Source organism: Chanodichthys erythropterus, chromosome 8, assembly GCF_024489055.1.
Source record: "Chanodichthys erythropterus isolate Z2021 chromosome 8, ASM2448905v1, whole genome shotgun sequence".
Lineage (NCBI taxonomy): Eukaryota > Metazoa > Chordata > Actinopteri > Cypriniformes > Xenocyprididae > Chanodichthys > Chanodichthys erythropterus.
The window spans coordinates 38,504,196-38,519,073 of NC_090228.1; the positions used below are offsets into that span (position 1 = coordinate 38,504,196).

The 14,878-nt window shown below is 38.0% G+C and overlaps 1 pseudogene; it reads left to right on the forward strand.

The window, feature by feature from the left end:
* Nucleotides 1–10,561, forward strand: LOC137024876 (tripartite motif-containing protein 16-like; annotated as a pseudogene).
* Nucleotides 10,562–14,878: the final 4,317 nt, after the last annotated feature.

Below are 14,878 nucleotides of genomic sequence, written 5' to 3' on the forward strand. Positions count from 1 at the left end.
TGTAGCTGAGCTGTTGTGTGTTTGTGTCTCTGTGTTCATGCTGTAAAATGGCAGAAGCCAGATTTTCTCAGGATGAGTTCATGTGTTCAGTGTGTCTGGATCTCCTGAAGGATCCAGTGGCCATTCCCTGTGGACACAGTTACTGTAAGATCTGTATTACAGGCTGCTGGGATCAGGAGGATGAGAAGAGAGTCTACAGCTGTCCTCAGTGCAGGCAGACCTTCAGTCCAAGACCTGCTTTAGCTAAAAACACTATTCTGGCTGAAATGGTGGAGAAACTGAAGAAGATTAAACTTCCTGCTGACTGTTACGCTGGAGCTGGAGATGTGCAGTGTGACGTCTGTACTGGAAGAAAACACAAAGCTGTCAAGTCCTGTCTGGTGTGTCTGAACTCTTACTGTCAGAATCACCTTGAACAACATGAGAGTTTGTTTAAAGGAAAGAGACACAATCTGACTGAAGCCACTGGACGACTGCAGGAGATGATCTGCCCAAAACACGACAAGATCCTTGAGGTTTTCTGCCGCACTGATCAGAAGTGTATATGTGTGTTGTGTATGATAGATGAACATAAAAACCACGACACTGTATCAGCTGCAGCACAGAGGACAGAGAAACAGGTATGAACTTAAGGAGGTCCTGTTATGATCATTTACAGGCTCATAATTTTGTTAATGGGGTCTACTAGAATACATTTACATAATTTAATGTCTGTTTTCACCCTCTCTGTCTGAACACTGTTTTAGTTTCAGTTTGTTTATAACCTGCCTTCCAAAAATCACAGTCTGTTCTGATTGGTCAGCTGGTCCCAGTCTGTTGTGATTGGTCTACTGCTTAGAGTGTGTGTCGGAAATGTAACACGCCTTATCATAACCAGTGATGAGGAGGTGGAGAGATGCCGGAAGAGTTGTCACTGGGACGACACAATAACTACTGCTTATATATGCTCATAATGATGATTGACAGGACTGAATGATTAGGCTCCTCCTAAACCTACATTTGTAACTTCATTCATAACATCTGACCTGCACCGAACTGCATGGTTCAGAAAGCAGTCGTTACAATAATGATGAGAACACAATAAAAGATTGATGTTGTGAACTGTTGAGGAAAGTGTTAAAAGTACATTTTAACCATCAAGTTAATCTGCATTGGGAAGGCCAAAAAGGGGGTTGGATTTGGGGTGGTTAAAACAGTGTCTCTTGGACATCATGACAACACACTACTAACACAACCAGTCCCCTTTATTTTGCTTATGTCTTATGAGGGGATTATTTAAATGAGGAATATTGTGTATTGAGAAATAAATTAGATAGGCAGTAAAGCTTCACAAATAGCAAATAATTCTGTTGGTGTACCCCAAGGTTCAATATTGGGTCCTTTGTTGTTCAGTTTGTATATTAATGACCTGTCTGACGTTTGTGCATCTACTGTTAATTGTCAGATGTATGCTGATGATACAGTTATATATGTTTAGCATGCTAAAAGCAAAAAGCAAGCTGCAGAAGAATTATCATAATAATGTATAATAATAATAATAGGCATAATAATAGATTCACAATTTACATTTATAAAAGTTTTAAAAGAAGAAGTTGGGAATAAAATTATATTAAATATTAATATTAATGCCATGATCTTTTCACATATGCAGACAGGTGGGACTACATTATAATCAATAGAAAGACTCTATAAACAGGCTTTGAAAATATTGGATAAAAGTTCTAATTTATATAATCAATGTTAAATTTTAACTAAATATGATTTTTTTTAAAACTTGGAAAATATGAATTTGCAGATATTTTACTTCTGTATAAAATTTTGCATGGTATGGCCCCACCTCTACTTAGTGAAGTTTCTAAATGTAATTTAGGGAGGAGCGAGCCCATCTAATCTTCCAATCAACAGCCAGAGCATATACGCAGCTGCTCACCTCTCTTCAGTCTCAGCTGTTCCAGCATCCCTCCATCTCCCCAAATTCCCTTGCCCTATGTAATCATTATATCTTATATTTATTTACTGTTTCAGAACTCGAGTTGAAGCTGCTTCATCGAGGCCCTCATAAGTAGACAGCGAGCCAAATAAGCTAACCTAATACCTTAAAGATTATATGGGCAAACAAACTCACTAAATGAGTTAATTAGACGAAATTACTAGAGGTCAAACACCAGCAATAACAATGGCCAAGGCAGAGATGAATCATAAACGGGGACAGGCAATGGGCCAGGGCAGGCAGCAGACAAGGCAGAGTAATCCAGTAAACAGGCAGAGAATCAACAGGGCAGGCATCAAACAAACACGATGATGATGATGATGATGAGCAGTCCAAGGTAATACACAAGAAAACAGGGAAAAACACTTAGAGTTGCAGCTGTAACACTAGACAAAACTTTGCAGGGAATGAGTGAAACACAGGGACTACTTATACACAGGTACAAACAAGCTTAACAAGATAACGAGTTAACAAGGGTCCAATGATTGTCCATGGTAACAAGGAGCAGCAGGGGAACATGAGGTGCACAAACAGAGGAGATACAGGGAACACAGACAAGGATCATGACAACTATATAGAACATACTTTTTTATTGATCACAGAGAAATTATATATTCAAGAGAGTGTGCGATTTTGGACACAGCCTTTGTCTTCTTAGTCTTCTGAAGCAATTAGAAAAATCAAATAAGGTGGCATGCATGAGCTACTGAGGTTTGGTGTTATTGACTTGTCACCTTATTTGATTTGGGCTCTAGAAACAGAGACATTATTCAGAATATCTTCATTTGTGTTCTAAAAGAGAAAATCATACAAGTTTGAAAAGACATGAGGATGAGTAAACAATGAAAACATTTACATTTCTGGGTGAACTATCCATATAAAACTAGACATTGATGAAATAATGCTGATGCTTATGAATGAACCTATAACCTTATCATGCAAGATCTTTAACCCTCAATCTCAGCACTTTACTGATACTGGATTCATATCTGTTTACTTGATGATTTATATGATGTTTCTCCTGTCATTGATTTGTCCTTTAGCACCAGCTGAAGGAGACGCAGAGGTCGTTCCAGCAGAGGATCCAGCAGAAAGAGAAATATCTTCAGCAGTTGAGAAAGGCTGTGGAGTCTTATAAGGTGAGTCTGGAGAAGAAGAGAAGTTTGAGAAGTCTCAGTCAGGACTCACTGAAGCCACTGTGTGATTGTGATGTGTGTCCTAACAGCGCTCTGCACAGACAGCAGTGGAGGACAGTGAGAGGATCTTCACTGAGCTCATCCGCTCCATTGAGAGAAGCCGCTCTGAGGCCACACAGCGGATCAGAGATCAGGAAAAGACTGCAGTGAGTCGAGCTGAAGGACGACTGGAGCGACTGGAGCAGGAGATCAATGATCTGAGGAGGAGAGACGCTGAGCTGGAGCAGCTTTCACACACACAGGATCACATCCATTTCCTGCAGGTAACAGAGATCTAGAAGAACAGGATCATAGTGGACTTGAGCAAGAGACTCACAGAGAAACATTTCATGAGAGCAGAATGAGCCGTTGATTGAAGTGTTGATCTGTGTGTTCGGTTATTATATAATCATCAGTCAGACTCTCATCTGATCTTCTTTTGAAAGAGACACTCTTACAAATGCATTTTAGCTCGTGTCCTAAGAGTCCTTGTGAATTTCAGAGCCTCTAACTGCTCTAAAGCCATAAATAAGATGTGACTCCATTGATGCTCTTGATCTGTTACATTTATGTTATTGGCAGATGTTTAATCATCAAGTGTTTTCCTAGAAAGTTCACATATAGTGTAAGTGTCAAACACTATAACTTACAGCTCTAACATGATATAATGAACATGAGAAGAATGAATCTGATGCTGTGAAAGTACTGGATTGAGGAGAGTTACTAAAGATCAACAAGAGCTGCTCAAATCTGACAGTAGTGCAAGTTATGCCGAGTTCAGACTGCACGATTTTCAAAGTAGTCGGGTCACTGTTCTTTTCACACTGCATGACTATCTTGGCCAGCATTCAGTTGCTGATGTGTTCAAACTGGGTCACTGTTCTTTTCACACTGCATGACTATCTTGGCCAGCATTCAGTTGCTGATGTGTTCAAACTGCACGATGGAGACAGAAGGTTTCACACTGCATGACTTTACAGTAGGAGGAATCGCCGACAACTCTGTCTGGCACGCAAACTACGTTTCACAACCAAACACACGCGAGGCATGACAAGGAAACAACGCGCTATCACACGTTCAAGACCGGAGTTCTCACGTGAGACTGGCCCTGCATCTCAATCAGCTCCCTAGCTCCCTAGGTCGTGAATCAGTATATAATGAAAGTGAATGTGGCTGATACCCTGATCAGTGCCCTGACTACTGAACTAGGGAGCTGATTGAGACACACGGTGGGATTATTATTAAAAATAGTAGCCCGCAAAAAGCTCGAAATAAGAAATGCCTGTGCGCTGATTTGCAGCGAATACAACATAAAGAAAAGAAGAATATGGAGGAGGAAATGTTTGGGGAGACGCGAAGAACAAGGATTGTGTGTTCTGCAACGACAGTTGGAGCTAAATACATAATTTTTCAATGTGCTGCTGTTGCGGATGGTCAAGCAAATGTTTGTGCTTTGGTTCTGTTTAATAGAATTGTAATGTTTATGTGTACGAAGTCATGCTTGCTGATATTGTGGTCTATAACTCCTCCCCGAACTCCCCGCTGCTCTGTATCTTGCTCTCTCATTGGCTGTCGGTCATTGCCGATGTAGTTTTCAGTCAGAACACTTTTCACACAGCAGGATTTTGAATCGCCGACAGGTCCAGATATTTAGCATGCCAAATATCTCACGGGTGTCGGCGAGTCGTCTGCGATTCTCTCAGATCGCGTCTTTGCTCATTCACACTGCGTGATTGTCACTCGCGTGAACGAGCACTGATTTGCCTGTGATTTCGGGCATTTGTCGGCGATTTCTCAAAACCTGTCGGCGAGTCAAAATCGGGGCTAAGATCGTGCAGTCTGAACTCGGCTTTATTGGCTGAAGTGTGGAGGTGATGAGCTTTGATTTCTGTTTTCTGTAGAGTTTCCAGTCTCTCTCAGCTCCTCCTGAATCTACATATGTAAATGACGATCCCTTCAGTTCTCTCTCCTCTTTTGATGTTGTGAGAGAATCTGTCCGTCAGCTGAGAGACAAACTGGAGGATTTCTGCAAAGAGGAGCTGAAGAAGATCTCTGACAGAGGTAAAGTCCTGGAGATTCATCTGCTCTCAGAAATGATCCTCCATCATCTCATATCATGTAGAAGATCATATTAGAAATGTCTTAGGAACGGATACAGGGTTCATTTTCTCTTGACATGATAATCACACTCTTCATGTCTGTTGATTTCCACAGTCACTTTCACCAACATTGTTCCCTGGACCAGGAACGACTTCCTACAATGTAAGTAACTAAGAAAACAAGCAGAGAAACTCACTGAGTGTGTTCATGTTCTTCCTGTAGAAGGTGTGTGGGGGGTGCTTTTGACTCGACATGTAGTGCCATTCACATCTGGTGTAGACAGAGTGTGACCTGCCAGTTTACTCTAATGTGACCAGAATAGATGGTGTATCATTTCCATAGCAATGAATATTTACTTCAGTGTTTCTGTCAGCTTTCTGTAGCACATCTGCTGAACTTACAGTGAAAACAACTTCTGTGTTTAGTATTCAGACTATAATAGAATAAAACACATGTCTTTCAATATTTTTTTCTTGTTCTTGTTTTCCATTGGAAAAATTAATATAAATGCTTCTTATTTGCTGATTGGCTGCAGTTTGTGATAATCTACTTAATTAAGATTTTAGTGCCAGATTTCTAAAGCATTTATTTAACACTCATAAATAGAATTTCTATTCACATGGCTTATTTTATCCATGGGAAACTAATTATAATGATATTTAAACTATCCAGTCAAATCTGCTATGTGACATTTAAAGGTGCCGTAGAGTCTAAGGTGTCCCCTGAATGTGTCTGTGAAGTTTCAGCTCAAAATACCCCATCGATTTTTTTTAATTAATTTTTTAAACTGCCTATTTTGGGGCATCATTAACTATGCACCGATTAAGTGGCGCGGCCCCTTTAAATCTTCCGCTCTCTGCCTCTTGAGCTCTCGACTATTATACAGTGTATTTACAAAGTTTACACAGCTAATATAACCCTCAAATGGATCTTTACAAGATGTTCATCATGCATGCTGCATGCATGGATCGGATCATGTGAGTATTGTATTTATTTGGATGTTTACATTTGATTCTGAATGAGTTTGATAGTGCTCCATGGCTAAAGCTAACATTACACACTGTTGGAGAGATTTATAAAGAATGAAGTTGTTTATGAATTATACAGACTGCAAGTGTTTAAAAATGAAAATAGCGACGGCTCTTGTCTTTGTGAATACAGTAATAAATGATGGTAACTTTAACCACATTTAACAGTACATTAGCAACATGCTAACGAAACATTTAGAAAGACAATTTACAAACATCACTAAAAATATCATGATATCATGGATCATGTCAGGTATTATTGCTCCATCTGCCATTTTTCGCTATTGTCCTTGCTTGCTTACCTAGTCTGATGATTCAGCTGTGCACAGATCCAGACGTTAATACTGGCTGCCCTTGACTAATGCCTTGAACATGAGCTGGCATATGCAAATACTGGGGGCGTACATATTAATGATCCTGACTGTTACGTAACAGTCGGTGTTATGTTGAGATTTGCCTGTTCTTCAGAGGTCGTTTAAACAAATGAGATTTATATAAGAAGGGGGAAACAATGGAGTTTGAGACTCACTGTATGTCATTTCCATGTACTGAACTCATGTTATTCAACTATGCCGAGGTAAATTCAATTTTTGAATCTAGGGCACCTTTAATGACAAGCTTTTTAAATTATATATAGGTGAATAATAATAATATTAACAACATACACTAATATATATGTGTGTGTGTATATATGTATATATATATATATATATATATATATATATATATATATATATATATATATATATATATATATATATATATATATATATATATATATATATAATATATATATATTTTTTTTTTTTTTTTTTTTTTTTTTTTTTATTAATTAAAATATATAATATACACTGATCAAAAGTTTGGGGTCTGTGAGGTTTTTTAATGTTTTTGAAATGCTATTTGATCCCAAAATACAGTAAAAATGGTAATATTAAAGAACAATCATTTTAATGTCTTTACTGTCTTTTTAATTTTTTATTGCACATTTTGCACATTTACAAAGTGGCACAGTGAGCATAACTATATCATACTAACATCCAGAAAAAGCAAGACTTGAAATGTAATGAACTTGTGACTTTAACAAAGATGTGAATCAGGGCAGCACTAAACTGAGGACTCAATATATTTTTCAAAAACAGAATATCTTCAAAAACCAACAAATAAATATGATTATTTTTCACTGAAAGCCAATTAAAAACATTCATTCAAGATTTAGAGGTAAAATCACAGTAGAAAAAAGCTTCAGGAAAGTAAGAAACTGAAAACTCTTCTGGAAAAAAAATTCCACTATGGATTTATCCTAAACAGGATTTTGTATCAAGTCTCTTTAAAGGTGCAGTATGTAATAATTTTGTCTGCTAGAGGCCTATTCAAAACAAAGGCGTAGCTTGATGACGGCAAGTTTGAGTGTGGAATCTTGGGACATGTGGTGTCCACCTCAACAGACAGTGCGATAGGACTTGGGAAGAAAACATGTTAATGGATGCGATTATTAATGTTACTGTAGTATGAAGCAGAGCAGGACCGAGTGTTGTGGGAGCTGAACGAGGCCGCTGGAGCAATTGCGCAACACACGCCTCACGAGCAGCGGAACTTTTATTATGCCACAATCGCCGGCGCTGCTTCCGCTTTACCATATGTATCATATGTATTGACAGCACAATTTTTATTGTGAGGTTATGATGTAAAATTATGATAACTACACTGTAGCTGCTACAGTAACTAACAAAATCTATCCAATACTGGATTTCGTAAGTGTCTGAAAAAGACAATTTTCACATGCCACCATTACATATTGCGTCATGCTATATTGCAATACAATACAGCAAATATAGTTTGACAGTAAATTATCAAATTAATTGATTACCGTTTAGTCAGATGATATGATAACGATTACCACTTGTTCAACAAATATATACACTCGTGTACATTCAAACACAATAATTGGGCATACATGGCAAACGCGAGTTCAACGATTTGCGCGAGTAGATTACATACAAAGTCAATGCAAAGACGCAATCAGACTATGGATCAGACGCGATGCCCCGCGTTTGGCGTGTATGCCCCATAATACTAATCGTGTTGATCGTTATAATGGCATATGTTTTCTGTAAAGATACGAATCAAAACAACTCACCTGTCGAGTAAAACACAAGCGAGATCGGCATCTCTTTCTAGGTGAAGTTTGTCGCGAAGCTCTCTCCATCTAGAAAATGCAACACCGATATTGATCCTCGCTCTTTCTCTCGTCTTGTCCCAAACTCTTCTTGGGTCGTTTGGTTGGCCCGTACACTTATGTTTACGGGAGCTGTCCTTGTCGACAGAACCAGCGGCAGATGGTAAACAGTAATTATGTTCCATAAATAAGTAACACAATCCACCATAAAACGTGCAAGTAAATAAGGAACTGCTTGAAGCAAGCTAGTGGTTTGCTGGACGCTAGACACTACTTCCGCATTTGTCCACGACACTGTTGTCATGTGGTTTCTATGTCAGTAAAGGCGGAAACAAAGGGTAACTGACATCATTGACAGGCGACTGCACTGCCCCGTGTCACTGTTTAGAATGGGAATTTTCTCATGATTTACAAGTAGTTGAAAACATTCAGTTCAAGATCGACAAAGTCTACAGCACTGAAAATCACCAACAATACAATAGACATACAACGCTTAAAAACTTTTATTGTTGAATCAATTTAATGGATCCTTGCTGAATTAAAGTATCAGATTCTTTTAAAAGAGAATCACACTGACCTCAAACATTTGAATGATGTAAATATAATAACAGACCTTTAAATTATAATAAATATAGAATAATAACCAACATTAATATTCAGGAAAGACTGATTAGACCGGCCCAAAAATACTGATGTAAATGATGATTTTCACAGGATATCTGGTAAACTGTACTGAGACACTGATGATCTATTGAACATGAAGAGTTCAGAAACATTAAAAGATCAGATTAATAATTCCTGATTCTGATGTGTTTTTCTCTCCATCAGATTCCCATCAGCTCAATCTGGATCTGAACACAGTGAATAAACGCCTCCATCTGTCTGAGGAGAACAGAGTGATTACATACACTGACACGGTCCAGTCGTATCCTGATCATCCAGACAGATTTGATGTGTATCAGGTGTTGTGTAGAGAGAGTGTGTGGACGCTGTTACTGGGAGATTGAGTGGAGTGGTAAATATGTGTATATATCAGTGTCATATAAGAGCATCAGCAGGAAGGGACGAGGTAATGAGTGTGGGTTTGGATGTAATGATCAGTCCTGGAGTTTGATCCGCTCTTCCTCCAGATATTCATTCTGGCACAATAACATAAAGATTCGTCTCCCAGTAAAGCCCATCATGAGTAGAATAGGAGTGTGTGTGGATCACAGTGCAGGAACTCTGTCCTTCTACAGCGTCTCTGGAGACACAATGAGCCTCATCCACACAATCCAGACCACATTCACTCAACCGCTCTATCCTGGGTTTAATGTTGGTTATAAATCATCAGTGAAACTGTGTTGATGAATCAGAATAGACTGTAGAGAGATTCTACCCATAATGCTTTGAGCTCATGATGAATCGGTAACAGTGAGATGTTATAGAGTCTCTTATTTTCTCTTCATTACATTAATACTACAGCTGAACTTCTGTCAGTGAAATAACATGTCAGAATAAATGTGTGTAATCAATCCTCAGATAGACAGTGAGATCAGTGTGTGTGTGTTGAGTCATGAGTGACGGTGTGTATCTGTGCTTTTCTCAAACTCTATTCGTGTTGATGAAAATCAGTCATTCAGTTCTTATTGTAGTGTCATATAAATCATTTTTATTATAACTATTAAAATTACCCTCAGCTGAAATGATCACACAGGATTCATAAAAATGTATCATTCAATAAAAAATGTAATTTGTTATAAAATTGATAAATGTGGAATATATCGACCCAGATCATCTGTTCATACTGTAAATTCTTGATCAGTAAAAGTATGAGCACAATTATTCTAATCTAATCCCGTTTACATAAAGGGTTAGTTTACCCAAAAATGAAAATTTTGTCATTAATTACTCACCCTCATGTTCTTCCACACCCGTAAGATCTTCATTCATCTTTGGAACACAAATTAAGATATTTTTTGATGAAATCCGATGGCTCAGTGAGGCCTCCATTGACAGCGAGATTAATTAACACTTTCAGATGCACAGAAATGTAAGGAGTCTGTTCGCGTGGGCCTCATCATAGCACAGAAATTGTGCTTATTTGTAATTTTAACGACTTACTTCTAGCTTCTGACCAAGGCTGTATCTCAATAGTTTTACTTGATCTTAGTGCTGCGTTCGATACTATAGATCACACAATACTCTTAGATCGACTACAAAATTATACTGGTGTTCAAGGACAAGCACTAAGCTGGTTCAAATCATACCTATCTGACCGCTACCATTTTGTCTATTTAAACAGGGAAAAATCTAAGATAACATCAGTAAATTATGGAGTGCCTCAAGGATCTGTGTTAGGCCCGCTGCTATTTTCAATATATATGCTGCCACTTGGTAATATTATAAGAAAACATGGAATTAGTTTCCACTGCTATGCTGATGATATTCAATTATATATTTCGACATATATATCCTCGACAGTTAAAGACCTGGGTGTTATATTAGACAGTAACTTGTCTTTTGAAAATCATATTTCACTTGTTACAAAAACAGCCTTCTTCCACCTCAGAAACATTACTAAGCTAGGGAAATGTGTTATCTATTTCTGATGCAGAAAAGTTAGTTCATGCTTTCATGACGTCTCGACTAGATTACTGTAATGCATTATTAGCTGGTTGTCCTGCTTCCTCAATAAAGAAGCTACAGTTAGTCCAAAATGTAGCTGCTAGAGTTCTTACCAGGTCAAGAAAATATGATCATATAACACCAATTTTATCATCTCTACACTGGTTACCTATTAAGTTCTGTATCAGTTATAAAGTATTGCTAATGACCTATAAGGCTCTAAATGGTTTAGCTCCTGTGTATTAAACCGTTCTATTGCCCTATCACAAAACTGTGGGCTTCTGGTTGTACCTAGGATATGTAAGTCCACTAAAGGAGGGAGAGCGTTTTCACATTTAGCTCCTAAACTCTGTTTTCTGCATATAAAGATAGTTTGATTTTATTGGTTCAGACAGACAGCAAATCATAAATTAACTTCTGACTTCTAATGGATGGCCCTTTCACAAACATTGTAGTGCCATGTATATATTGCCATATATTCTATATTTTCTGCCATATATTCTGTGTGACTCTCAGGACACGCCTCTGTGTCCACGGTGTTGTGATCATACTCATCATATTCACATAGCAGTGGTGATGAGAGAACAGTTTAGAGAGAAGAAATCAATCTACATATAAAATATTGGTCACTTTCTAAATAATAAAAGTATAGCACATCTACTAATAATTATATTTAAACAAATCAGTTTATACTGATGCAAATATGTTAGAAACGATGCCTCCCAATACAAAAATATGAAAAAATTACATGTGGCAGAGATTTAGGGGCATCGTAATCTAGCACAAGCTTCAAATCGATAAATACATCCAACTAATCAAAAAAAGAAGAATCTCATATCTGGCTCAAAATCAATAAGCAGCTTAGTCAAACTATGAAAGACACATTCTTATGTGCTCTTAATATTCCTCCCTCTGAATCTCCTTACTATAATGAAAACATAGTTTTCCACAGTTAAATCAACCAGGCCCAGGGAAGTGTGCTAATCTGTGGGGATCTCAATGCAAGAACGGGATCCCTACTCGACTACACCACAGACAACGGGAATAATTATATATTTAGACAGAGCTTTCAACAAAACAGCATACATTTTTTAAGGACTAACTGATTCCCAAATAAATAGACTGAGGCTCAAGTAGTAGCCTCCCATTTTTGTTTCTCGTCAACAGCAGGGTGAGAGGGGATTCTCTAGGGAGATACACCTATAGTTCATTTCATGGTTGCTCAACAACTGACTACATTATCACATATTTAGATCTATTCTCTTTCAGAGCCTTCACAGTCAAACCACTAAGACCCTTATCAGATCACAACCAAATTACTATGTATCTAAAAAGGACAGAAAATACTAACATACATCCACAACCCAGTAAGCTGTATAACATTACAAAGAATTACAGATGGGTCCAAAACAGCACAGAAAAATACCTGACTGCATTTGACCACCCCCAAGTGTGCTTATTTATGGATAACTTTATAGAAAATATTTATCCTCATAATGAAGATGGCAATCTGGCTGTAGAAAACATAAATTACATATTTGATTATTTAGCAACAATATCTAATCTTAAAACCACTGAGAAAACCCATAAGCAAAAAGAAAAAAAGAAAAAAAAGAAAAATGGTTTGATTTGGATTGTAAAAAAAAAAAAAAAATAAAGAAAAATTTAAAGGATTATTCCACTTTTAAATAAACTTTTCCTGATAATTTACTCACCCCCATGTCATCCAAGATGTTCATGTCTTTCTTTCTTCAGTCGAAAAGAAATTAAAGTTTTTGATGAAAACATTCCAGGATTTTTTTTCCATATAGTGGACTTCAATGGGCACCAAACAGTAGAAGGTCATAATTAGTTTCACTGCAGCTTCAAATTGTTCAACACAATCCCAGATGAGAAATAAGTGTCTTATCTAGTGAAACCATCGCTCATTTTCTGAAAAATTGAAAATTATATAAGTTTTAACCATAAAAGCTCATCTTGGACTAGCTCTCTTCTTCTCCTCTATTAGAATTTCAGCAGTGTAGACACTGCTAAGCGTAATACTGCCCTCCACAGGTCAAAGTTTGAACAACCTGTGGAGGGCAGTAATACACTTAGCAGTGTCTACACTGCCAGAATCCATATAGAGAAGAAGAAGAAGAGAGCTAGTTCAAGATGAGCATTTAAGGTTAAAACTTATATAATTTTCTATTTATTTTTTTTTTATTTATTTATTTTTTTTTCAGAAAATGAACGATGGTTTCACTAGATAAGACCCTTATTTCTCATCTGGGATTGTGTTGAACAATTTGAAGCTGCAGTGAAACTAATTATGACCTTCAACTGTTTGGTGCCCATTGAAGTCTACTATAAGGAGAAAAATCCTGGAATGTTTTCATCAAAAACTTTAATTTCTTTTCAACTGAAGAAAGAAAGACATGGACATCTTGGATGACATGGGGGTGAGTAAAGTATCAGGAAAATTTTATTTAAAAGTGTACTAATCCTTTAAGACAGCTTGCAAATCACAAATACAGACAACCAGATGATTCAGATTTACGTCTTCATTATTGTGAGGAGTTTAAAAAATATAAAAATACACTCAGAAAAAAGAAAGAACAGTACATCCAAAATCAGCTCAAAACTATTGAAGAATTGGTCCGTTCAAACAGTTTCTGGGACAACTGGAATTTCCTGGATAAAAAGAATCATGAGCAAATAACTATTCAAGACGGTGGCACCTGGAAAAAACACTTTGAACAACTTTATAGCAAATTAAACATGAATATAGAACAAACACAGATATATGAAAAATTAAACCAGATAGAAAATATAATTGGCAAATACCAAAAATCCGCTAGATTACCCAATCACTGAAAAAGAGCTAATGGATAAAATACAAACCCTGCCAACAATAAAGGCAAGTGGACCAGATGGCATCCTAAATGAAATGCTTTTCAGACAGGACCACTTTGGCAAGTTACTTGAGTTTATTGATACACAAGGGAGGGTTGCGAGCAGTTTAAGCATACTTACCAAGCAGTAATGCCACGTTTATATGCCCCGTGTCTAATAGGAGAATGGTAGTGATTGGAGCGATTTGACAGCTGGTCACAGCACTATGCCTACGTAGCCTGACTGAACTAACGCTGCGCTCGATAAAAATACAAATCACAAATTCAGATTGGCCATAATGAAACTGTAACGAAGCGGGACTCATGGTAAGATCCATATGCAGCTTTATTAAATAGAAAGCGTGGTCGTACAGGCAGGGTCAAAACTGGAACAAACAGGAACAGCAAGGAGCTGGCAGAATCGTGGTCAGGGTACAGGCAGTAGATCGAAGCAGGCAGATATCATTCATAGTCCAGGAAAAAATACACAGTCCAAAGGTATGCAGCAGAGAATCATAAACAGGTAACCAGACAGGATCGGAAACAGATAGGCAGACAGGGTATAAACGCTCAGAATTGCAACATATGTTAACAAGACTTCACGATGAGGTGGTGTGTGCATGAGTCCTTTATAGTCCAAGTGATGTGCAAAGCTGTATGTGGCGACAGGTGATTGGTGTGGAGTGTGAGCATGTGACTGGCTGGGAGGATGATGGGAATTGGAGTCTGGGAAGTGACAGGAACTGACGTGATCGTGACATAACGCCCCCCTTCCGGAAGGCGCGTCCTCGCGGCGTAAATGGCACGAATAGGGAGGGGGGGGTGGGTGCAATGGAGCTACGGCGGGAACAGGTTCTCCAATGCAGGTTCCAGGGTAGCCACGGTGGATCAGGTGCCACGGGTAACCATGGCGGGTCAGTTGCTAC